Source organism: Amblyomma americanum, chromosome 1, assembly GCF_052857255.1.
Source record: "Amblyomma americanum isolate KBUSLIRL-KWMA chromosome 1, ASM5285725v1, whole genome shotgun sequence".
Taxonomy (NCBI): Eukaryota; Metazoa; Arthropoda; class Arachnida; order Ixodida; family Ixodidae; genus Amblyomma; species Amblyomma americanum.
Genome location: NC_135497.1, coordinates 218,109,664 through 218,134,245, shown reverse-complemented (window position 1 = coordinate 218,134,245; position 24,582 = coordinate 218,109,664). Strand labels below are relative to the sequence as shown.

The 24,582-nt window shown below is 45.7% G+C and overlaps 1 protein-coding gene across 1 annotated transcript in view; it reads left to right on the top strand.

Annotated features, from left to right (window-relative positions):
* The window catches only part of LOC144115765 (uncharacterized), an 88,492-nt gene that overhangs the window by 20,276 nt on the left and 43,634 nt on the right, over nt 1–24,582 (top strand). The gene's annotated exons all lie outside the window — the stretch shown is intronic.

Here is a 24,582-nt window from a genome sequence, read left to right as displayed (position 1 = left end):
AAGGCTGGCGGTCGCTGAGGTCTTCGTCTCTCTACTCTCATGGGCAAAACATTTAGGAAATGGAGGGACTAGTTTTGGTGAGGTAATGCGTTAGAATAACAGTAATCTGAAGCTCTGACAGGTTAAGGCCTACCTATCTCTATTGGAAAGGTATTTAATTTTAATTTGGAACACTCTATTCACTAAGCAGCATTTGATAATTGGGGTTGTTAGGTTTTTTTTTCATACACGACAGCTGAGCAGTTGGACTGAACAATTTTTTGATCAGCTGCGAACATGTACTTGATCATAACTTCTGTTCTTTCTGCTTTTATGGGGAGCAGTAGCCAAATTGCAAGCAAGCGGACACGGCTCTTGCGAGGGTTGTCACGTACAGCAGCATTTGCCAAAAATGTATAGGGTTTGCTGCAGCATCACTGGTGAGGTTCTTACGGCGCTCCTAGGACCTCTAAGCTTTGAAAAGGTGAGGTTCCCGCTAACTTGAAGACATCTGAAGTGATAACAAAGCAAAACGAGTAATGGGGCGCGACCCATAAGCCATTAGTAATGGTAGTTACAGGGGGGATTATGGCGCAGCGGCAGCAGAGGCTATAAAGCACTAAACAGGTGGTGTTAAGAGTTAGATATTATTATTAAATATTAAGGTGTGCTGCACAAGTGCAAGTGGCGGGGAAGAAGTGTGTCACTCTATTTGGTTTGCAGCCACGTGGAAATAGAAGGAAATGTGGGGGCTCGTTACGTTGCACGTAAAGCAACGCAGTTTAATCTCGAGACTGTGGCAATACTTTTCAATGATACAATCTCACGTATGAAGAAATGAATAAGAAATAAATTGCAACCTAGTTCGAATACAAGAGTAAAGAAACTACATACCACAAAACGAATATTTAAACGATTAAAAAATTGTGTGGGTAGAGATCGCTTTTGTGAACTCAGTCTTACAATAACAGTAACCAGGCACACCCCTCCCACACATGGCATTCTTCTCAAGAAGATGGATTGACATAACTTGGAATAATGCAGGGATGCGTTTCCAGATTTACATATCTAATTTCCTGCCCATCTACATATGAATGAAGCCAGCATATCTATATCCTAACGAGCCCCTCATTTCCCCACCTTTGCCTTCCTACCCGTATTGCCAGTTTAACTGGTGTCAATATTGTAGTTTTTCGAGAGCACATCCCTTTTCTATTTTACTGGGCGCTGAGCCACTTCTTTCATACAAACGAAATTTATTTTCTCAGAGGCATCTCCATCCTTCGATATATTTAGATATATTTGAGCAGCGACCGACATTTTAGCCCATTTGAAGTCATGCTTTCTTTCGGAGCCCATAAGCAAACTCTGAAGACTGTATTTCTAACGAAAGCTAAATTTCCTAGCCTATGGCGTGCAATTGCTAACAATGATTTATTTGTACTGTAGCCAGCATTTTGAATGTGATAAACTATTTTTCAATATGACTGTAAGAAAGAACTACATGGGCTTTTTGCTGATGGTATTCCGTGTTCAAGTCCTCTGGAGTCAACCTGCAGCCCGGTGCCAAACTGTTAGGACTTGACGGTCATGCAAATTACACAAATATTGCGTTTGTTGAACCAATTGGTTGCAAAGGGACCAGTCATGTGGTAGAAATTACGACGTTTGCGAACTTTGAAATACTGAGGCGCTGCACTTAATTACTCAGATTAGCGTCATATTATACCTGTTTTTATGTTTGTCATCGCTCTGTTAACATTTTTGCCTTGCTAAATCCAGGCCAGTTTGAACGCAAAGGCCGCATAGCTGTCACGTCGAGATTTTCGAGTGCGATTGCGCTTCTGTTCGCGTAGGATGAGCAGATGAGCACCAAAAGTCAATTATGCCGCATTTTAGCTGTAGTTGTTTTGCATGTCGTTTGTTGTCTATGGCAAATTTAGACGATGTGACGCGTTAGGCTGACGCCTACTAGAAAAGGCGAGTGTGGCTGCTTTCACGCTTGCTTTGAACATGAAGCACATCTGCCAGAAACTCTGTACATTGCATGTACGGTTAAATGGCGGTGTTGAACGCTTCTAAATGCGGGAACGATATTGTACGGCGCATCAAACACACCACCTAACTCTCACAGGTTTTTATGGAAACTTTTTCAGAACATATTACGGACCAGTACGGTGAATGCATGTTTATAAAGTAAGTAGATTACCACCGAATTAAGTTGTACCTTACGTCTGTATGCTATCGCATATGAGCATTAAATGCCGTCTGAAATATTTTTTCATTCAAACGAATCGAACGTAGGAGTCCAAACGAGCACAGGAGTTAGTGAATACGAGCGTAACAAAGCACATGATTAATTTGTCTTCATACCCTACTTTTAACAAACAAAAGTCCCTTTCTCTAACAATTTGGTACTAAGCCCAAATTTTTACAGTGCCACTTTAGGAGCCAATAATGAAGTCGGCTCAAGAAGTTTATCAAAGGAACCTTTGCGAGCCTAAAATTGCAACCGGCGCGTACAGAAGCTATTGCGTGAGGACAAAGATATCCTGTAGCTTAGTCATCGGGGCTGCATTTGTCAACTTGCGTCCTGGCACGTGTCTTCTAAAAGTTTTACATCTTGCTTTTATCTTTACTGCCATTTTTGGCGTAGAAAATATGTGCGATCGCAAGACCTCCTATTGACCTTTTGCTAGCGGAACCATGGCAGTGGATGCGTCTGTCCACGTTATCTTGCTACAACTGCCACAGTTCCCTGCATTTTAAGCAATGCCTTAATGACTGTGAAGCTAAGTGGCACTGCTGTTGCTTGCGTCGATATTTACTTTCACTGTCACGCAGAAGTGTAAGCTAACGCTTGGCAGTTGCGCAGCGCAGTGATTTCCCCGCCAAAATGCAAGTATTTGACCCGCTTGCATTCGCTGTGCAAGAGACGAACACAGCATGTAGGAAGACGGAATTATCTGAAAAGGAAACAACTTCTGGGCTTTTCTTAGAGAACGCGGAATTCTGGCTTATTTAATTAATCAGAGCTGTTACTCAGATTATGTCGAGCTGCCGGGGTGTTTCACTATCGCACCTTTTCTTGGTGCAAGCGAACTTCACTACCACCAGTTGAAGTCAGTGAGTCGTTATTTTGTTGTATTTTTATTCAGACGTCAGTCCTACGCCCTAATGAAAATTACTGCATCTATACACGCTTCCGGTTGCTGCGTCTGCCGGTGCAAGGGAAGGTCAGTTATGTCAGAGAGAATGCCTACATGATTTAAAGAAATGTACGTGGTGTGATATCCGACTACGTTACAAAGATGTTATAATTTTTTTCCTGTTTTATGGCGCTTGCATGAATTTAACAACTTGTCTGCCGTTGTCTGTTCGGAGGCCACCATAGGCAGCAGAGTGCATAAACTTTAGCGGGAGAAGCTGAACCGTTACTTTCTGAGCTACTAAAGCAGTTTTAGCATCACTTTTCTTGGTGTGTCGTCCCTTAGCCCAACGGATTTTTGCAAGTTAACGGTTTCAATGAGACGTTCCACCACTCTCTCAAGACGGATATTAGTTCACCACCTCGAATTGCTGACGTTGTGTTAATGCACAGTCGCCCCAAAAGAATTAATAAATAACCAAATAAACCGCGCTCAATCACTGCTAATGACCGATGGGTGTGACGGCGACGGCTGCGCTCTCTGTGGCCTTGCGGTACTCACTGAAGAAGTGCACACTCTCCGAACCGGAGTAAAGGAGCACGCTTCTGCATGAGCGCCTCGACTGTTGCAGTTCGACTGACGTGACGAGTAGATCAGCCCTACAGCCCCGCTCCAGCTCAGTGGTGCATTTTGACGTTTATGCGGAGAAAAACGAGTCAACTGTCGCTCATGAAGGGTTGAAGCTTATGTAAACATATTAGCGGGCTGCCACGGCCGGAAGCTGCCATTGCTGCGCCGGCGGCGTTCCTTTAAAGAGACTCTAACGGCCCTGGTAGCCTCGAACATTTTAAAAATGATTTAAAATTGTTGTGGAAGTTGTATGAACGTTACATGTTACGTTGAAACGTTAAGTTTATGTTCAAAATTAGCTAGTAACGCTATATTTTGTATCTTACGCATTAGTTTAACATTCAGAAAAAACGTTGTGCTAATCCTATGTTCTAAATGCTATTTAAATGTTAGACATTAACTAATGATGTTATATGTTGTATAATAAACGTTAATGAAACATTCCAACTAAGCGTTTGTGTAATGCCGTGTTCTAATTGTTATTGTAATTATTAGTGCAGGAATATAAAACCACATTGCAAATATATTTCAAGCATTGTGGTCCAGAACTTATACCAACGTTTGCACAGTCATATTATTCAACTACCATTACTTTGCAGCCAAATATTTTCGGTTCTGCCTGCCACAGATCTCATGCACAACCCCATCGTCTTGTTAAAAAACTTTTCGTATTACCTGCTTAATATCCCCGCCTTCCCTCTTCCTCTTTATCTCTCTTTTGTAGCTTATTACCAATTAACTGCTATCACTCATGCGACGCCTTCAGTAAGGGCTATATAAGCTTGATCCCATAGTATCCGTTCCCAGGTGAGTGAGTTTCATTCGTTGGTTTGTACAGTATTCTGGAGCTCAAGAGTCGCCCTCGTTGTTGGTCCTTGCATAGCGTTCAAGTTGTGTACCTCCACAAATGGCGGGACTCCATGCTCTTGCAGGGATACTTTACTATTTTAAGGAATGTTGCACATATGTGGCTTAAACGTTGATTTCTGGCAAGTGCAAGATAATGTTCATAAATGTTAGATTAAAAGCACGGTGTGAAAAATGTAACAATATTTGACGAAAACAAAAAATTAACATTCTTGTAACGTTTCGGCGCTGCCTGCGAGGGGGAATACTAAAACCAGTTGGACTGGGCGATTATAGGGAGGGTCCCGAAATAACTGATTTGCCATTTTTGCGTTGAACTCAGCTTGGATAGGTCCGAAGAGAGATAGAGAGAGAAAAAGATGAACCGAAATGAAGGGGAGGATGACTGGGCGACGCCCAGTATGCTACCTTGCACGTGGGAAGGGGAGCGCAGGGATAAATAGAAAAGGGAAAATTACGTAAACGTGAAGGACACGGAAAGGTACTCTAGGCGACCTCCGTGAACTGCGTCCGCTCATAATCATTACTGGCGGCCATAATTGGTTCATCGTTTTTTATCCAGCAATGTCATGACAGGCAAGTGACGCCGAAACAGGATTTAAGTACGGCAGCGTCTGCGGTCGAGATGCGTGAATTCGATGCATCGCTCGCTGCCGGCGCCGCCCAATCTGTCTGCATAAATCCTTTGTGTACAACAATTTAGAAGCGAAAGCAAAGGGAAAGCTGTCGTAGTAATTAGCTTCCTTGCCGAACGATGAAGCCGCCTTTTCCTGAGAGGACGGCTCACTCCATAAATTATGACGCACAATATGGTGGCGCCATCTGTTGATACGTGCTGCAACAAGTGGCCCGTTCAACCGGAGTGCCAAGGCGGTTTCGTTTTCGCTCGTTTTCTATGGTTCGCCGAGTACCCAGGATATCTCACACAACAAAAATAGCGCCACAACCTCCGGTTTGAGTCTGGATGTCAGCAGGGGACAAAATTCAAGATTTAATTGGCGATTTTCAATACATCAAAGTCATCATTTCGCTCAGCAAAAAAAAAAAAAGACCCAGTCTTCCGGGCGGCTTAGTGACACGGTAATAGCTCTTGGAAGAAGTCGCCTAGTGGTGCATACGGAAACATCTCGCATGTCAGCGTGCCAGCGCTAGCTACAGCTACGAAGCCTAATCACGCGGTGGGACTTCTAATACACGGCACTGACAGCCATGTTATCTCGAGAGTTTCGGCATGACGACTGCACGAATCTAAGCACTTGTCCCGTTAACAGGTATCGCCTTTGGTAATATGTCACTTCTCCGTGAGCATAATTAAATTTTGGCGAGAGTGGGCTGTTGCTTTGATACGTCGGTAATACGTGGAACATCAACAGCCAACCACCAGGAGCTAGCAAACGTGGCGGAAATGTTGCTCAGCCACCGTTAACGGTTTTGGAGTAAGAGCTTACATTTTCAATATGCACGAAATGGCTCTGTGCAGCTGTGTATTGCAAAAAAGCAAATTAGCAGGATTCCTTAGCCGTAATTTATTTATTATAGCAGCTGTAAATGCAGAATGTGTGACTCAGGAACACATACCACTTGGCACTCCTAAATGTCCCCGCATAAGTTCACTCGTTGGTTTTCTTCGGGCGTGTTCATCTTTCGCAAGTGTGATAATGTCCACACAAAACTGCTCAGTTCTTTCAAAATAAATGAATTCTAGAACCCACTAATCCATATGACTTCAGCAGCTGTACTTACACGGGCAGCTGAAAGTTCGTTCTATGTAGCTGTGTTCTTGACAATATGGAGGAAAACGGGCTATGCGAGATAGTCAAGAAATGAATACGCTGTATTTCAACGCCGACTGGGAAGGTGCAGATTAGGTCAGAAAATCAGGGGCCAGTTCTCAAAACCGTTTTACACGGCAGAATGGTTTTGGCTGGTCTAACTCTGGGTTTTCACGACGACCGAAGTCAGGTGCGTCAGCGAATCACAAATCATCACAGCGTGCGAAATACTTTGACTAACCTGCATCCGACTTGACGCCAGCTATTTCTTCCACGTGACCACCAACAAATTTTCCCACAGGATATGCGCGCTACGAATGGGTTGAACGTTACCACCAACAAATGTTCCCCCAGGATATACGTGCTACGAAAGGGTTGAAAGTGAGGACATTTCATTTCAGAGCGATGCACACACAAGAGAAAACGGGAAAAAGCACTTTCCGAAAACCCGCCGCGGTGGCTCAGTGGTTAACCCGACCGCGGCGGCTGCGTTTTTGTGGAGGCAAAACGCTAAGGTGCCCACGTGCTGTGCGATGTCAGTGCACGTTAAAGATCCCCAGGTGGTCGAAATTATTCCGGAGCCCTCCACTACGGCACCTCTTCTTTCACTCCCCCCTTTATCCCTTCGCTTACGGTGCGGTTCAGGTGTCCAACGATATATGAAACAGATACTGCGCCATTTCGTTTCCCCAAAACCAATTATTATTATTATTATTTTTATTTCCGAAAAGTTGTTTTGAGAAACACAATAGTCACTAGGGGATCTTCGAGCCCGGGGCACCATTGGAGGGGACTAATGTTTCATTTCATCTGCTTTCCACACTGAACTAAGAGAATGGCGGCCCGAACAGTTCTTGCGCTCATTTTCTTTGTTTCATTCATTCGTAATTTGTTCAAGGAGCTTTTACTTCTGAAAACGTGAGTGTTTTGTGCAGAGGCTGCTGGGAGGGCTATATCTGGAGGTTCATATCTAGGCTAGGAGTTCATATCTGCTCTTAAAAGCTTTGGCTTCTTTTTTCTGAACATTTATTTGTTCTTGGAAAATATATTACAAATTGCTTTGCTTGAAGTCAAAGTATATATCCATAAATATGCATTACGTGTTGTTTGACTAATACGTCACATTTTCTTTTCTTTCCTGTGCATCTGTAAAAAGCGGCGCTAAACATGGCTTTTAAGTATAAGTGCGTATTGCGCTAGCCATTTTTTTAACTTTTCTTAGTGATGCATCGGTACAGTTCCTGAAATGGCTGGCCGAATGTTGTTACACTCGATGCATTTGTCAATCTTGATTTGCGTATAAGCTTCATGGGCCTTTTAATGTAAGACTTTCGTTCCGGCCTTCTGTTACTATAAAATTTATGGAAGTCAAAAAATGCTACCGGAATATTTTTGTTTGCTGCTTAAAGTATTCTACGTGCAAGCCTTTAATGTGACGCCAGCCCTGTAAAGTGTATTCATAGGAGCAGATGGGAGCTCTACACAACATTACGTTGACTTACATTTTTTTTGTACCAAAACATTCAACGGCACTGAAATACTTTGGTTACGTACTGACAGGAGCTGGGGCGCGGCCAGTGGGTTTCCCTCGCGTATTTTAAAGTGCTGAAACAGCGCTTTAAAAAGCTTTCTCTTTTTCTAAAACTGCATTATTGTATGTTGTCTTTGGTGCTGCAAAATGCTGTACGCGAAACTTTCCTCTTATCTGCGCCAGTTCTGAACTTGGATAATGGTTCTTAACAGTATGAGGAGACACAACGCAAAAAAAAAAGTAGGACAGCACAAAACAGACACACAAGGGTGCTGACTAGCAACTAGATGCATTTATTGCGAGAGAGCATAAATACATCTGAAGAGGTTTCTTCACTTGTATTTATTCACATGTATTTGTACATTCTTCGCATGTACCTGGAAATCCGCTATAATGTGCACGGAGGAGACAAAAGGAATTTTCGGTCTTCTCGAATACCTTCGCACGAAATAAACCGCCCTTCCGGTGTATCATTGGCACAAAGCAGATTTTCCGCGTCTAATATATTTAGGTAGCTTTATAAGCATAACGACAGAATTGAACCAGCGCATGAACATGGAACGGTTCCTATGAAGTAAGCTCCCTGCACCAAGCGCGGTAGCGGTAAATAGGAGAAACAGATGCAATTACGTATGTTGTGCGGAGTCGCTGAATGCTCAACAGCTCTGGCCGATCACTGAAAATGTTACTGCGGCGGCTTGCTCCTGTTTGGGCTGGTTGTAGGTATACGCCGCTTCTTTCTTCTGTCGCCGCGCTAAGCAAGATGCAACCGCTCGCCCAGAGGTTCCGTCCAAGTGCTGGCGTGAAAGACAAGCAGGGTTCGGGCGCGAATCCCCGGCCGCTCTTCTCGGGGCTGCCGAGGAGGAGGGCGCGAAGGAGGCGAAGACGGTGGTGGTGTGTTCGGCGGTGCGCGTCCGGCACGTGTGCAGGTTGCGGTCGCGCAAAAGGTCAGAGGAAGCGGGCGCGTCGCGCTACCGGGCGCGCTCAACACCGGTGGACAGCGGGGCGTCCGGAAGCCGGCCCTACTGCGGCTCCCTCGGCGGGGGACCAGGCGATGGAATCTGGCGCTTGTCTGGCGCGCGATGGCCCGTTTTCCTTGGACCCGCTTTCCCTTTCTTTCCCCGAGGTCAGTGTTACGTGCGCGCGTTTTTTCCTCCTGCGCTGGAGGCGCCCCGCTGCCACGGGGCCACGTAACTGTCCTTCCTGCCTGGCGCTCCCGAAATAGAAGCCGGGAAGCGAGTCCGCTGGAAATGGGGCCCCCTGCGCGCACTAGGAAGCGCACCGTCGCTGCGGCCGGCGCGAGCGTTCTCGCCGTCGCCGGAACGCGCTCGCCGAAGGGCGGCGCACATATGCGCCACTCTCTGCGGCGTGGCACGCGCCCCCAAGACAACGCCCTGCTCGAGTAGCCCGAGGCGGAGACAAGCTGCTTAACCTGCGCCCACGCGGCGCGCACCCTGGGGCGAGGGTGCGAAGCGGCGCTGTTGCGGACGGATTCGGGCTACCAGCAGGTTTGCACATGGGGCGAGTCTGCGCACCCGTCGGGCCACTCTCTCGGTCTCTCTTCTTCGAATAACGGATTGCGAGAGGGCCACCTGGGTCAGAGCATTTCACGATCTTTGCACATCAATACACCGCAAGAAATGAAAGTGTTGGCCGGTTTTCACAGTCTCTGCTCGTTTTGAGTGGCGTTAGTCCTGACGATGCAACAAGCGCCTAGAGCCTTCTCAGGGCTCGCAAAACAGCGCCACGTTGGCCGAACCACTCCGCGAGGCCTTTGGAAATTTCACCTACAGTACATCTTAGCGGCATTACGTGTTTTTTGAGCCAGTGTGAGAGCAGTGGCGTATTGTAAATTTGTATTTTTTTGCCTTTGTTTCCCACTGATCGCCAGGGTTCAAACTTACTCGTAAGCGAATGTGTTTTTTGTGTGTGTGTGTGTTTAGTTTTTTTTCGAGAATGCGCCGCTTTTGAACAGTTCAGCTTTCTCATTTCCACAGACCCACTAAAAAAATATTTTTCATTGAACGCTGTTTCTTAAACAAAATATTATCAGGCTGGACTTAGAACATAAATTGAAAATGAATTATCTTCAGTCAGTTGCCTGGTAGTGGACATGGACCTTGCCAGTAACGACCAGTGATAAGTTCTTTAATGCACGTAACACGGCTGATAAAACAAAACATGATCCCAAGGAAATTGAGCCGATGGATATCTTGCTCTAAAATGCTTTTTATCAGTGGGCAGAAGCAGCTCGAATGATATCGACAACTTTTCTCTCCTGTCAGTGACCAGCCCCTAGCTTTGCTCTTCACGTTGTATATGAAAGCGCTGAACCTAGGGAAAGCGCTTCAGCTGAAAGAACTGTCAAACTGACTACATTTCGGAGAAGGTATCCGCATTATGACACCAGTTATGCTGCCTTGTGGCCAGCCTTGTGCTCTGAAATGAGCTGCCATGCATCGATGCGGCTAAAAATTGCTGCAGATATAACTGCATGTTCTTTTTTGTGTGGTCGCACCGATTTCGGCTGCGGCGATTGCCATGCCACAAGACCGTAAGCCTGTGCTGCAGTAAAGGCCTATTCGATGATCACTTAATTGTGCTTAAATCAATTAATAAATATGGTTGATTGATCGGCAAAATCTATTTTCCAGCTTTTTTGGGTTGATTTCTATACGTCGGTAACTATCGTTGGTTCTGTTGCGTTAAACTGGCTTCTGCTAGCTCCTGCGAACAAAATACCATTAAAGTGGTCGTCCTTTGGCGAGTGAAGAGGAGATTAAGTCGGAAAATGAGGATAAAAAAGCGCAGTGTTAGAATGGAGAAGACCAGCAAATGTTCAATAGGATGCACTGGGCGTACACATTGGCGATGTAGACACGAGAGGAAGAGCTTCAGCAACAATGTAACGAAATGTTCGACGCAAGAAGCTTAGCCTTCTTTGAGAACTACGTGTGCAGCAGTTAATGCTCTCAGAGCTAAGCATTTGTCATGAGGCTCATAGCGAATAATGCTTGACCAGCCAACGGTCGCGCCTGCTACGTTAACTATGTTGATGCCTGCCCCAATCGGAGTCTCATTCCCGGCTAAAATCGAAAGTAACAACAAAAATAAAGTGGAATGAAACCCTTCACACGACCCCGCTGAAACCTTTCACACGACAGAAGCATGCGAGATTTTGAGAGTGCGGAGTTCTCATGATATGGAAATATGCATATATAGGTGAATCTATATGCATTTCATATGTTTTCTTCATGATTTCATGCCTTTCCGTGAAGTTTTCCATATGGCTCCCATATGACGTTTATGACGTCATGAGGAGTCTATATGAACTTCGACTGTTCAATGTGCGCTCCCCCGTAGCTTGTATAGACCATTTAAGGCATATGAAAAACATACTTAAATATGGAAGTCGTCATTAGTCTAACGTCGAAACTGTAGCACATCAAAGCTGTAGCACATCAAAAGACAGCGTACGGTGAACGAGGACACGCACCTCTTCGTTTACCATCTCTTGTCGTTTGATGCGCAGCAGCTCGGAAGTTTCACTACAATATGTGGACAAGCCAATTTTTACTTACCCAGAACGCAAAACTTGCGAAATCCAGTGACCACTATAACTGGCTTCTTCAGTGTAGATAAAGTACAAAGTGTTGTTACGAGTAAAAAGAAGTGCCCAGGCTCTTTCAGCTTCCGAATGAACCGCGTGGCTCAACAGGCCAACGTAAGCTGAATCGCTGCAGCTGGCGGTTTTCTTAAGTAGAGAAATAAAGGAAGGAAAGAAAAAAGAGAGGCGGAAAGAAGGAATGGAAAACAAAGAGAGAAAGCAGCTGAAAAAAAATATTATGGTTTTCCAAACGCTATTTGCATAGTGCTTTGCGGGAAAAGCTCGAAAAAGAAAGAAAATGGCAGTTCTCGCCATGAGACCTAGGCTTTGAGTTTATCCTGCTTGTTTGAACCGTGGGCTTGTGAGATTAAACTGTTTACACCTAGACTGCAATTTCGGCTCCACAGAGCGGCGATGATTTAAATGCAAGCTGGAGCTGTATGCAGGTTTGATTAAAAACTTTGCGCAGAATAACACAGGACGGGAGGGAGAAACACGCACACACACACGAGCGCGCGTGTGTGTGCGCGTGTTTCTCCCTCCCGTCCTGTGTTATTCTGCGCTAAGTTTTTAATTATGTCGCTACAACAACTGGCCCAACGTTCTACCCTATTAAGCTGTATGCAGGTGCCCAGTGATGGTGCATGCACATCTGAATCAGTCAACTCAAGCAAATACCGGCCGCGGTGACAAGTTGGATACCACATTCGGATGCGGGACCCGAAGTCACGGAAACAAATCCGGGTCGCGGCGGTGGTGTTTTTATGAAGGCGATATGCAAGACCGTCCGTCTGTTGTGTGGTGGTGTGATGTCAGCGTACGCTAAGGAATTCCACGTGGTCTGATTTATTCCGCGGAGTCCTCCACTACGGCGTTTCATAGCCCAAGCAGCTTCGGGTCCTTATACCCCACATAAAACCTACACCTTAGCGTCGTCACCTTTTGTTTTTCGGCTTAGTTATGTATAAAAAGATGACATATGGGCTCCACAAAGTAAAGCAATTCCCTGGTTTTGGCAGCTAAAGCGCATTGAGCTCTAGGCGGGTTGCCAGTCATGGCACGGAAGCCCTGGTGTACAGGGGCGCAACCTTACCCGACAGGGAGCAATTTTTTTATGGGTGCGCTCAGGTGGATGCTAATTAATAATTACAATATACTTGAAATCTACACCACATTGGAGGCTTCCTCTGAATACATTGACCTAATACTGTTCCTGTTTAGAGTTCTTGATCATTTCGGCGTCCCCCTATCATTGGTTAGCTCTCCTGATTTCCCCAGTAGAAATACTGCTCCGACTGGCAGGGGTCCCGGGTTCGATCCCATGTCCTGGACAAATTTTTATTCACCTGCGAAGTTTCTTTTAAAGTGTATAACTTTCCTTTTTAACCGTATGGCTACGCTCACGGGCACGCTAATGAATAATTACTTTTTAATAATTTTGCTGCGTTTGAATCGATAAAGATCAAGCGTTGGTTTCATTATAGATCTTGCGTTAAGTTACTCTGGCAATAAAGAATTTTACAGCACTGCGATTTACCCTAATACTGCAACAAATTTTACCAGTCTCACTAGAATTCTGTCATTGGACGAAGTTTTTTTTTTTAGGTAGGTTTAAAATTTCTGCATTACAATAGTGGCTATCTGCGACCGCACATAAGATAAAACCAGCTTGTTATGTCTATTGCTGATCACATACGCATAAAATGAGAGGCGTCATTTAATTTAACCAAAAGTGAAGAAATTACCTTTTAATTGAAGGGACTTCGATGAGCACGAAATCCACTGCTACATTACTCCATTTGTGCCTGTGGGCGGCGTCTGACGGCAGCATAGAGACGCATGATATACGTAACATGACATAAGCGTAGAGTGCTTTATGCAAGATAAGCTATGCTAAAGCTATCACTGTGTCTCTGAGAGTTCTTAAGTAGTGGTCAACTTTCTCGCAGATAAAATTTACTTTTCACGTAATGCGACGTGAAAAATTCACTTTATTCTGCATCATTTCCAAAACTATGGTGAGAGGTTCATTTGGGCAGCAATTTTCACTGACGGAAATAAGCCATGGCTGCCGCTTCCATTTCACCTAGTGGTACCTTGTCAGTCTTTTTCCGCTTTTCGAAAGTCTTTAAGAGTTTTCTAGCGTTTCTCAAGAGCCGTTGTTCCAGAACAAAGCACCACTGAAAAGACTGACCAATCGATCCTGTTTTTTGAGAGTAGATGTAGGCATGAATTGCATTGCAGGAAAGGCGTCGCACATTCCACGGTGTCGCATAGACGTTGGTAGCTGCACTTAACTCTTGAGGAACCATCAGCCGCTCTTCGAGCTGAACGGCGCGCTCGGCTTCCTTCGTTTCTTTGGTGTCCACAGTACGCTGGGACCTTCGCCTCGACCGAGCAGCGCGTGCTGGCGCCACCGCCTCTACTTCGGCACGTACGCGTGTTCCTCCTTTCTCTCACAGCGCGGTTGACGTGTCTACCGAGAAGTGAGAGTTGCATTCTGCACCTACCCTTTTCCCAAAGCCAATTATTTGCGTCGCAGTGCCAACGGATGAAATATGATGAAAACGACGATATGCAACGCGCGGCGCGAGTGGTTTCTAGTTAACCACGCCACGATAGAACCCGCGGCGATGGCCGAATGCTCCAAGGCAGTGTGCCTCGTTTCGGGCATCGGCAAACGAGGCTGATCCGTTCTCGCTGGTGGGGGTGTTCGTATCCCGTTTGGGACTGAAGATGTTTTTCTGGTCTATGTCATTCGGAAAGAAATATACAAAGGTTTTCGGATAAGTTTGGTTACATGTTCGACCTCAGGTTCACTGCAGTTTCCGGGCGATGTTCGCGTGAATTTGACAATAATGAGAGCCAAAAGCATTCCACGCTTACATATACATCCATGGCGCTCGTAAGGTGATGGTAGCTATGCCGTCTAAAGGTTCACGAAAAGTCCCTCCGTTAGTGGATCTTTGTTGATTGCCGTTAAAGCTGGCGCTCGTCTGGTTGATCAAATGGGTCTTCGTTATTTTCCACTTTCTCCGGCTTACGTAGAGTTGTAACAGGACGCACAACTTGTCTGCGTCAGTAATGTGGATGGTTGTGCACAAATAAGAACAGTATAAACTGGGAAGGAAAGAGCTCATAAAATAACAGGTCTTCGACTCTATAGAAGGGCGCAGGTATAGAGCTAGGTAGCTATAGTCAGATACTATTCAAGGACGAAGCGGCAAACGCCGCTCAAAGGAGGCCCTCCAGCCAATGGCGTTGACCGAGCCTCGTGACACCGTGGTTAATCCCCTTTTACCTGCAAGCGTGACAACGCTGGGAGTGGCAGATTAAGTGGCATTATTTAAGTCTAAATAGGATTCATTGTGACGTCATGAAAACCGGTCGACGTCATTTGTTGGAGGGATCTGGTGCTTCGTAATTGAGTTGTATACAACTTTGCGGCAGGGAACGTCGATTCGCGTCACGACGCCATTATGCAGAAGTTTGCGGCCATTAGAAATAAATTGTAGTGCTCGATATGACGGTATATGTTCAGCTTGTCTGGTGCCCATTTATTCGTTTCTTAGATATTCTGTCCTCGAGTCATGCTTTTAAGACGTAGCCTACATCTTACTACCGGCTTTATTTCACGGCATATTTCGCAACATATTATTTTAGGTGCTCTGGAATTTCTTATCAAGAAAAAGACAAGTGTGACATGTAAATTTACAAGCTGGTGTGTTTCTGTCTAAAACGTAAAATTCTTATCAAAGCTGAATTTCAACCGCCCGGTCATTTCCACCGCATCCCCTTACCAATCGGCGTTGTCTTGCATTACTGCTTAAATTTGAACTGTTTTATGTTTTCCTTGTCATCCGCTGTATTCCACATTATAACCGAAGCCATTCTTGTTGCACATAATAAAAGGATTTCTTCGTTGGTTGCACCAGGTAATGCGTGAATTTCTTCTACATGATTTTTTTCTACGCATACACTCTTAGAGGCAAGACTAAGGGGCAAACTTAGGCAATTAACCAACTAGTGTAAGGTACTGAAAGGAAGCGTTCAACGTGATAGCGTTAAGGCTCCTGTTGCGCAGAAAATCCGGCGTAGGCGTTGAGAGCGAAAAATCCCTGGAGAAGCAACCTAGGTTGGCAGCCCAGGTCACGTGACCTTGCAGCGTCATCACAACCTACCCACCAGATGGTGAGCAAACTCACCACCGTGGCAGGTGGCAGTTCAATCAATGACTGGTCGCGAGAAGTGGCCCAGGAGGAGCAAGCTGGGTTGTACAAGCTCCACCGTTGCAGCACCTGCCATCGCCGGGCCATCACTTAACAGCTACACCACTGCGCCAGGAGTGGTGCGAGGACGCTCAGGGGTCTATGAATGTAAACAAGAGAATGACCAATTCTTCATGTATGGGCGTTAACGCTCTAAAGCTATCGTGTCATACAGTTAAGGCGGAGCTTAAGTGTCACCTACAATTTTTTACCATGACTTTGTACCAAATATTTTTCCTCCCCTTTTACCAATGGCGCAAACACTTGTACGAATCAAACCTACTGATTTAGAATGCTCGTTTGGTGATTTAGCATAGGCAGAGCGAATTGCTCATTGAACCAAACAAAAAACATTGCACAAGCCTCCTTTACGTGCAGAAAGCGAAAAACTGCCGTGCAATGCAGTAGTTAATGACTGAGGCATTTACAAGCCGACTTCTGGGGTCTATTGGAAATGTTTTGGATATTAACGCGTCTCGCTGCCTCCTCAGCTTTAGAAAGAAGTTCCAACTTTCTAGTGCCTGGATTATCGTAGTAGACAAGGACCGTGACTTCAAAAGACCCCTACACTATACCGGATGTTCCAGCGAACACTTGAAAAGAATTTCTGAACATAGGGCGCTCGAAAAACAAAGAAAATTGTTTTTACGAACAAGCTGTCAGCCGCTGCGGATGGTAGTAATTATAAAAACCGTGTTAATTATTTATGTAATTATTAGAATTTGCTATTTAACTTATAATTAGAACAGTAGGGTGGTTGTAGCCAATGGCTAGCTCGAGGTAGCGGAAAAAACAACGTCTTCTCGATTTTTAAAACGAAGAATAAGCCACACCTTAAAGGCCTGCAGCATGAGGAAATCTGGTGATTTTTTTTTCCGCACCAAACTGAAACACTGCGCAAAACGTGCTCAGTAAGTTCAGTGAAAGCGGAATGCTCGCTGGTGACGTGTTATGTTACTTGCGGCGCCAAATTCGAATCGTCAGGTTCATTTTACCGGAGCATGCTCTTTCTTTTGCTTTGTAGCTCGGCGTTAGTATAGGTGTGGTCATCACCAACTATGACGACTCGGAGGAAGTAGGCTACTTGGATGATTCCTGAGACTTTCTACGACCGCTTTTTTATTGTTGTTGCATGCGTCCATGTTCGGGAGTGTGATATTTACTTGCAAATTGGGATCTATATGCTCGGCCAGAGCTGTTTGACCGTACCATTTGCGAATATATTTGCTGAGAAATTTTCGGAAGATGGTCCACTTTGCGGAAGGTGGATCGATGGTAAGATAGTATGAGTGTCCTCTCTGAAACGGGGTGGTGGCGGGCGCGACAATGTTCAGATTTACTTAATTATTAAGCCATTTTCTTAGTCTCAGTCACTGTCATGGACTTAACCCTTCTTTAAAATACAACTTCCAGTTGCTTTCAGGATGTACCGATTTTTACTGCTGGTTCCTAATGCCTTTCTATGCCTCTGAGCCACCAATTTTCCAACCGTTTTTTACTGACCTCTGTCGCGCACACTCTCATGTTACCCTCGTTATCACTGAACCCTAGTGCCTCAGGGATTCTGACGTAGCCGGCTTTGACATCGGTATCGGTACTGCGACATTCAAGCAGAATATAGGTTAGCAGATAGAAGCGTCATCTAAGAATGGCAAACAAAGCTCAACACCGTTATTCGGGATTAACTTCAGAAACTCTGAAAGTTTTTGATTGTTTCGGCACTGTTAATTTTTCTCTGGGACTGTTATATCTATGCATTTTGTTACCTGATCTGTTTCACTGATTTCCTTGTCAGGCACCAGCGCGCTTATGAACCATCTCGTAATTGGTAATTTTTATTTTGCTGCCCACGGACTTCGCGAGTCTGCTAAGTTGATTGCTTTGGCCCAATCAGACGGCTGGATCTCAATACGTGGGCCCTACGGGGAGTATGGGAACCGGTATGATCAGAGAGCTCTGGTGCTCGGCGGCAGTAGTGCTGTGACTGGTTGGCGGGTGATTGATTCGGTAGTCAGCAGGCGTCTTCAGAATCTGAAATCTGGCACGTTTCAGGGACGATAAACATTCGGCTGTTCGGCAACGACAGGATTATGTGGCTGACGTGACTAATCCTGGCATATGCCACGAACCACATACGAAGAGGCGATCTTCAAAGGAGTTCCCATAGCTATCGTAGAGCACCCAAAGTATCACGTGCAGGGGCGGCCATGTTTTGCTCTTAACGTAGAAACTACGACTGTCTTCTGCGCTATTGCGATCTTCCCCTGACTTCACTCCAGGCGGAATACTTTACAAAGTTTCTTTTACGAGTTCATTTTATTGCAGCCGCTGCGGTGGCTGAGTGGTTATGGCGCTCGGCTGCCGGCCCGAAAGACGCGGGTTCGATCCCGGCCGCTGCGGTCGAATTTCGATGGAGGCGAAATTCTAGAGGCCCGTGTGCTGTGCGATGTCAGTGCACGTAAAAGAACCCCAGGTGGTCGAAATTTCTGTAGCCCTTCACTACGGCGTCCCTCATAGCCTGAGTCGCTTTGGGACGTTAAATCCCCCATAAACCCATAAACCATCACTTTATTGCATATTTGCTACTGACCAGCCCCATCTCTGACGTCAAAACCGGCTTTTCAACGGTATTAAGCGATTTCGGCCGTGGTTTACCCATTGCGCATTTTAGAATTCTTTCATGTGTCAATTTTTAACAGAAAAGTGTTCGTAGCGGCACACACCGAAAGCTCTTTGATATGAAAAAGGCAACAGTTCATATCGCCGCCCCAGACGTAATTTAGAATACGCCAGAGTTGAGCATGCAGCCAAAGGCACTGCAGGCGAGGTACCTCTGTCGCTACAATTCCAAAGCAAACCTAGCAGATCTTTTCTTAAATTTGTCATTAATGTTGCCTACTAGCTATATGAGGCAGTTTAACCCACCTCACTTTGAAGTCTTAACACAAAGACTGGATGCATGAGGGAGGGTTTCTCGTCAAAAGGGGGCTTGCTGGCCCCCGCTGCTCCCCTGATCCTGATCAGGCAACGCTCAGGCGCAGCAGCATGTGAGTGCTTGTCAGGGCTTTGTTCCCGATTAGTGGGCAGCAGCAAGCGCAGAACTTGTGCGCGGCGCACCTTGTCAAAGCAGCAAAGCACTTTGCGCTCGAGCGCTACTTCGAAAGGTCTCATGCTAAACCCTTGCACAGTTCTGCGCGTTCTTTTTTAGTGCGCAGCTGTCAGGAGTCATTCCTGAGTTCCGCGTCGGCGTAACACGCCACCTGACAGGTGGCGTGTGCAGGCGTGTGACAGGTGGCATGTCGACAGGTAGTAGCAGAGTGCATGCCACCTGCCACTGCGAGAGCAGAGGAATGGACAGCAGCAAGGTGGCTGCCACGGGAAGATCCCCGAGGGTGGCTAGCAGCGGGACACGCCACCTGCCAGTGGTGGCAGGTGGCGTGTGAAGGGCTGCGCTCAAATTTCGCATTACCGACTACCGCAATTATCTGTCAATTTTTTTAACTATTTATAAAGGCTACCATTTATAGCTTAGAAATGGAGGAGCTATGGGTGCATAAAGCTATAAGATAATGTGCAGCCCGTGTTGACAGCGTTTCTGCTTTTAATGTGGAGTGTGATGATCAAGAAATCTATTGTGCCAGGTGCAGAGATTTAATATTTTCTTGTACTTTCAAAGCTTACTGGCTTAGGATTAAGAAATGCTCATATATAACGTGTTTATGCATAGGCGTCAGTATGTTAGTTTTAAGAAAAATAAATTGCCCTTTGTTGGTCCAAAAATTGTTTCATGTGAAATCCAGTGATATCCAGAGAGATCGGCTCAAGTAACCTCTCCACATTTTTTGTTACATTTCTGAATTCAAGACATCACCACTTCATATTACTAAATAATATCCTGGTTCTTTTTTCGAAATAGATTTTCCTGGTTTTCGGTGTCATACACCGAGGAAAGTATTACTAAGAATAGCTTGAAATTCGCAGGGACAGCAAAGTGATGTTAGACGGTGCCGCAAACCCATCGCGGCCAGCGACCGTTTATCACTTTAGTGCTTCAAACTTAGCGCAGAATCAGTAATGGTCCCAGGACAATGTCCGATTCCGCGCCCAGTGCGAGAGCCTCTGATTTCACGGCTACCCATTAGTCGTGGTGCACGTGTGGTCGCTGAGCCGGTGGTCGGCCGGTGGCAGATTGAAATTACTGATGCCAAGTTCTCACAAACTAAATGTGCTAAGCTCTTGCGGTGTCTTTGTTTCGAAACTTCTTGCCTAAGGCGTGGTAACTGCGTGTAAAGCTGTAAAAGACCTTCAGTGGCTCTGCCTAGGTACTTGCATTTGTGGGAAAGATCATAGTGAGGTTTCATTCAGGATGGATAGGTCCATCTCGCATTAGATCCAGAAATACAGTGATAAATACAAGGACTGAATGGTGGAGGGGTAGAAGAAAAGAGAAGGCTGCAGATGAGCGTCGGGTCTGGGGCAATCGGTACATGGAGACATGCAGGGGCGAGACGGAAAATGTAGAGAAAAGAAGGGGCAGAAATTCTCTTATGTTCTCTGCTCATTGGATAAAACGTTAAGATACTGAAATTGCACTCCACTTTCCCAAGTATGTCGCCTCAAGGACTCCAAGAAGCCCTTCTCCAAAGAGTGCAAAAGTCGTCAAAACGTCTTTGATATCTGCGGTATGAAACGCTGCGGCGTCTTCGCACTACTGTGCTTTAGGAAGAGTAAACAACAACGCATTTTCCGAAACTGCATGAGGGCTAACGCAGCGCGGGATGCCTTAAGATGCCATCACTAATCAGCAGAATTATCCTTCCAGTCTCCTTGCTATGCGCTCGAGGAGGGAGGGGATTTGTTCTCTTTCCTCACAGAGTGTATGTGCACTTGCACGTGATGCGTAAAAGCCGTAGGAAATGCGCACCTGTACCGTCCTTGGTGAACGTTCTTTTAGCGCAATGTCATGTAAAAACACGCCGGGAACCTGAATATAGCTTTGTGGCACGACTTCTCCGACGCCCAGCACCGAAACAACGGACGAATACAGAAGAAACGAGCAGATTGGATGCAGTGCTATGTTACAACCTTCATTTATTGTTCAAAAAGGAGGCTTAGTCAATGCCCATAACTGAGCATGCAGGATGTCGTTCTCTAGACACCAATTTTAAACATTTGAATTTGGACACTTTCGTAGGCTTACATGCTTTCCTTCAGCGTCCAAAGTAGAACGGGGGAGATCATGGATAAGTCGGATAAAATCAGCTAGCCTTTTTCCATTATTTTAACCATTACTAAATCTTTCATCACATATTCGCCCATTGTTGATGCCCTGAGGCAATAAATCTCGCTTAAGAAAAAAGTCTGATAAATAATATATTGTTTAGAAGTTGCAGTGTGGCTCATCCTTCAGGACGCGTGCATACATTCACAGACGGCGGTGTCACTTTTCGTTATGAGGCAGTAATTTACCCTGTAAAACCACTACAACGAGAGAGCTAGACACCCACATGTGAGTTTTGATCGTTCTGAGCAACGCCGTTAATATTCACTCGCATGAAAACAGCAATTTAGATACTGTGAAAAAAACAACAACCTTCTGTTATAATGGCGTGCTTTTTTCACATCTTTACACATATTTCACTTCTGCGTAATTTTCTAGCACATCCAAGCTGTGTTTTCGGCCAAAATGATATTCGTGCTATCTCAGAAACTAATCTATCAATCCATACTCCAGCTCACAGGGAGTCTGCAGATCTGTGCAAGCTACAGCTCTCTCGTCCAATCAGATCTGCGAGAACACAACAAATAGTCCCTCAAATATTTGAAAAGTGTTGAAGTATTTTTCAAACAATTACTGCAGTAATTAGAAAGGTAGATCTGGCTATTTTTCTTTTTGAAAGTAGCGCGAGTGTTCACTGGTTAAATTAATGGATGAAGTCCGCACGAACTGCGAAGGCATGCTGCGGAGTGGTGCGCTTCCATTCGCAAACATGCCGTCTACCGAGTTGGCTGAGTCTCCTGAGTACAGCAGCCGGACACTGGTGCTTTCTCCTTTCCAATGACGGCGCACCCTGTCGCAGTACGACGCGAGCGGAAGAACGCATTTATGCTGCGAGCGCCGTTCTGATAGGCTGACATTGCCGTAGCATCCACAGTGCTGCAAACGACTTGTGAAATGGAGTATAGTTACAATATGTATTTCCCTTCACTGTCCTGTTAAAGCAGCACGTGTACTCACCACGGCGGTTCACTTGTGATGCTGTGGTGCTTTTAGCACAATGTCACGGGTTCGTGGCCAGCCGCAGCACCCGCATTTAGGTGGAGGAAAAGATTCAAAAATGCTCTTGCTCCGACTTTTCAGTGCTCGTTGAAGGAACTCAGGTAGTCGGAATCAATTCAACTCCCTCCGCTACGGTATGCCTTTGCCTTATGGCTGCGTTCTTAGCCTTGGCACGTAAGGAATTCCGTGTTTCGTAAAAGTAATACCTTCCCTCCATGCAAATTTAACACATTTTTCCACGCCCCAACCCGTCCCTACACGATATTGTTCTTACAGCTTTAGCTTATCAAGCGCATTGGTGAGAAAGAGATGTCTCTGATATCTGCGCACCTTCGGTTTAACGGTCGAGATCGCTCTTCGGCGCGGCCAGTACCAATTCACCTCCGCTCAGCATTCGGTCATATAATCATATTTTCATTTTAAGACATAAATGCCTCCTTTCAGCAAGCACATTACGACTTCGCGAGCATTATTTGTTCCCTGCTCACATAAGTTACTCTTTAGGCACTGGTGATTTGGATGGCCCACTCTGAATCAATATTTGGTTTCAGCAATTTAATCTGCCCGCTTTGCTTCGGAATTCTCCTTAACTATACTTGTCTAGCCATCGATCGCCGACTTTCGCTATAAAGTTACTTCGCTGCAATTTCAGGCGAGCAGCTTGCTGATAGTGATGATTTATGAATATTTTTACCACTAATTTGCAGATGTGCCTGTTGAACTTCAATAGAGGCCGAGGGAGAGCACAGCGCACAATCATTGATGCGAAGAGTTAAGAATAAACACAATGCGCTTATCTCCCCGGATATGAAGATACTTTCAAAGAACCATGCAGGGCAAAGGGTTGCTTGTAAGGCTTGTTAGCTCTGTTGGTTGTGTCAAAAGTTAACTCTCAAGCGGAAAAGTTTGAGCCACGTAATTTACGTGGTTGTGGAAGTGTGTGGGCGTGTTTAAGAGCTCTGTGCGGCTGTACATCTGTGCCTGAGATGCTGGAGAGAGCCAGCGTTCTGCGCAATATTCTTCTCCAAATTTTATTCCAGATGTGCAAAAAGAATTTTCCCACAACTTTTGTTTCGGTTGTCCATTTACTAAATCCAGCCGGCATCTAGCAGTAGATATCACGCAAGTTGCAATACGGATGAAGGTAACTGTTGCGTGCTTAAGCTGATACTAGAGAGCACTCTGGCGCTGCGATCGCGGAGCCATGCTTGAAATAATATGAAGTATGTGGATTTTTTGTAAATTATTTGTAGTTTGTTTAGAAAGTTTCTGCGGGTCATCTACTTCTAATCGATTCCATTGCCCTCTCGCTCCACAGCATCCGTGCGCGTCAGACTCTCCAGACGGTGCAAGGCGCCAAGACGATCTGTTTTACAAGTAACTCAGCCGATCAAGCAATTTATCTGCTTTACCTCAACTGCAATGACCCGTTCACCTGCGCATGTTCCATTGTGGAGTCAATGTTGCGCCATCTGATGCTGCGATGTTGAGCCAGATTTGCTTCCAGAATTAGCGCACGAGACTATGTAGCCGCCAGCGCCTGCATCTTTTCAGAGACCAGATGCGCGAATTGCACTCGTCCACCGACTTCCATGAAAAACGGATCGCAAGAAATGACTGTCTTTCACCACGGCACGCATCCGTGTTGCCTGCTCGGCGTATAAACGGGAGAACCGCTTCCAGTGTATCTCTGGCGGGTTGCGACTAAATGCTGGCTCGAAAAGGTCATTCTGTGTATGTTGTCTATGCTTTTATTGCCAAGTATTTGCGCAATAGCGGTTAAGACCCCATTCACCAGAAAAACCGGTGTCGGCGTTGTGAGCGAAAAATCGCGGGCATGGCTCTCTCAGGTGGTCCCCGGAGAACAACCTAGGAGGCAGGTGGGCCACCTGGGTCACGTGACCTTGTGGCGTCATCACAACCTGCCCACCGGACTGTGAGCAAACTGGCCACCGTGGCAGCTGGAATTTAAATTAATGATTGGTCGCTTGTGAAGAGCAACCTGAGTCGTACAAGGCATATCGCTTGGAGCACCTGCCATCGCAGGGCAGTGGCGCATCGCTTAACCGCCGCACCACTGCGCCAGGAAGGGTATGAGAACTCGCAGGAATCTATGGATGTAAAATAGAGAATGACCTTCTGCATATATGAGAATTAACCCATTACGCTGTCGCGTCATACACCTAAGCCGGAGCTTGAGTGTTTCCTCCAATTTGTACCTCTGAAATGAACGGCTCGCGGGCTTACAACCGCTCTGCGGTTCGCTCTGCGCATGCTCTTTACCTCGCCGGTAGGTCTTGTGGCTCTTGAGGGTGGTGCATCTGTAACTGGCCACGTGCTCCTGTATTTCTGTCAACATCGTGGAGATCTGTACGTAGCTTGTGCATAGAACGGTGTCATGAATACCGTCATATCAGCTTGTGTAACAAGCACTGACTAATGCGGTTAAAGCCAAGAAATATATATATTTTTTGCAGATTATGGCAGCATATTTGTTTC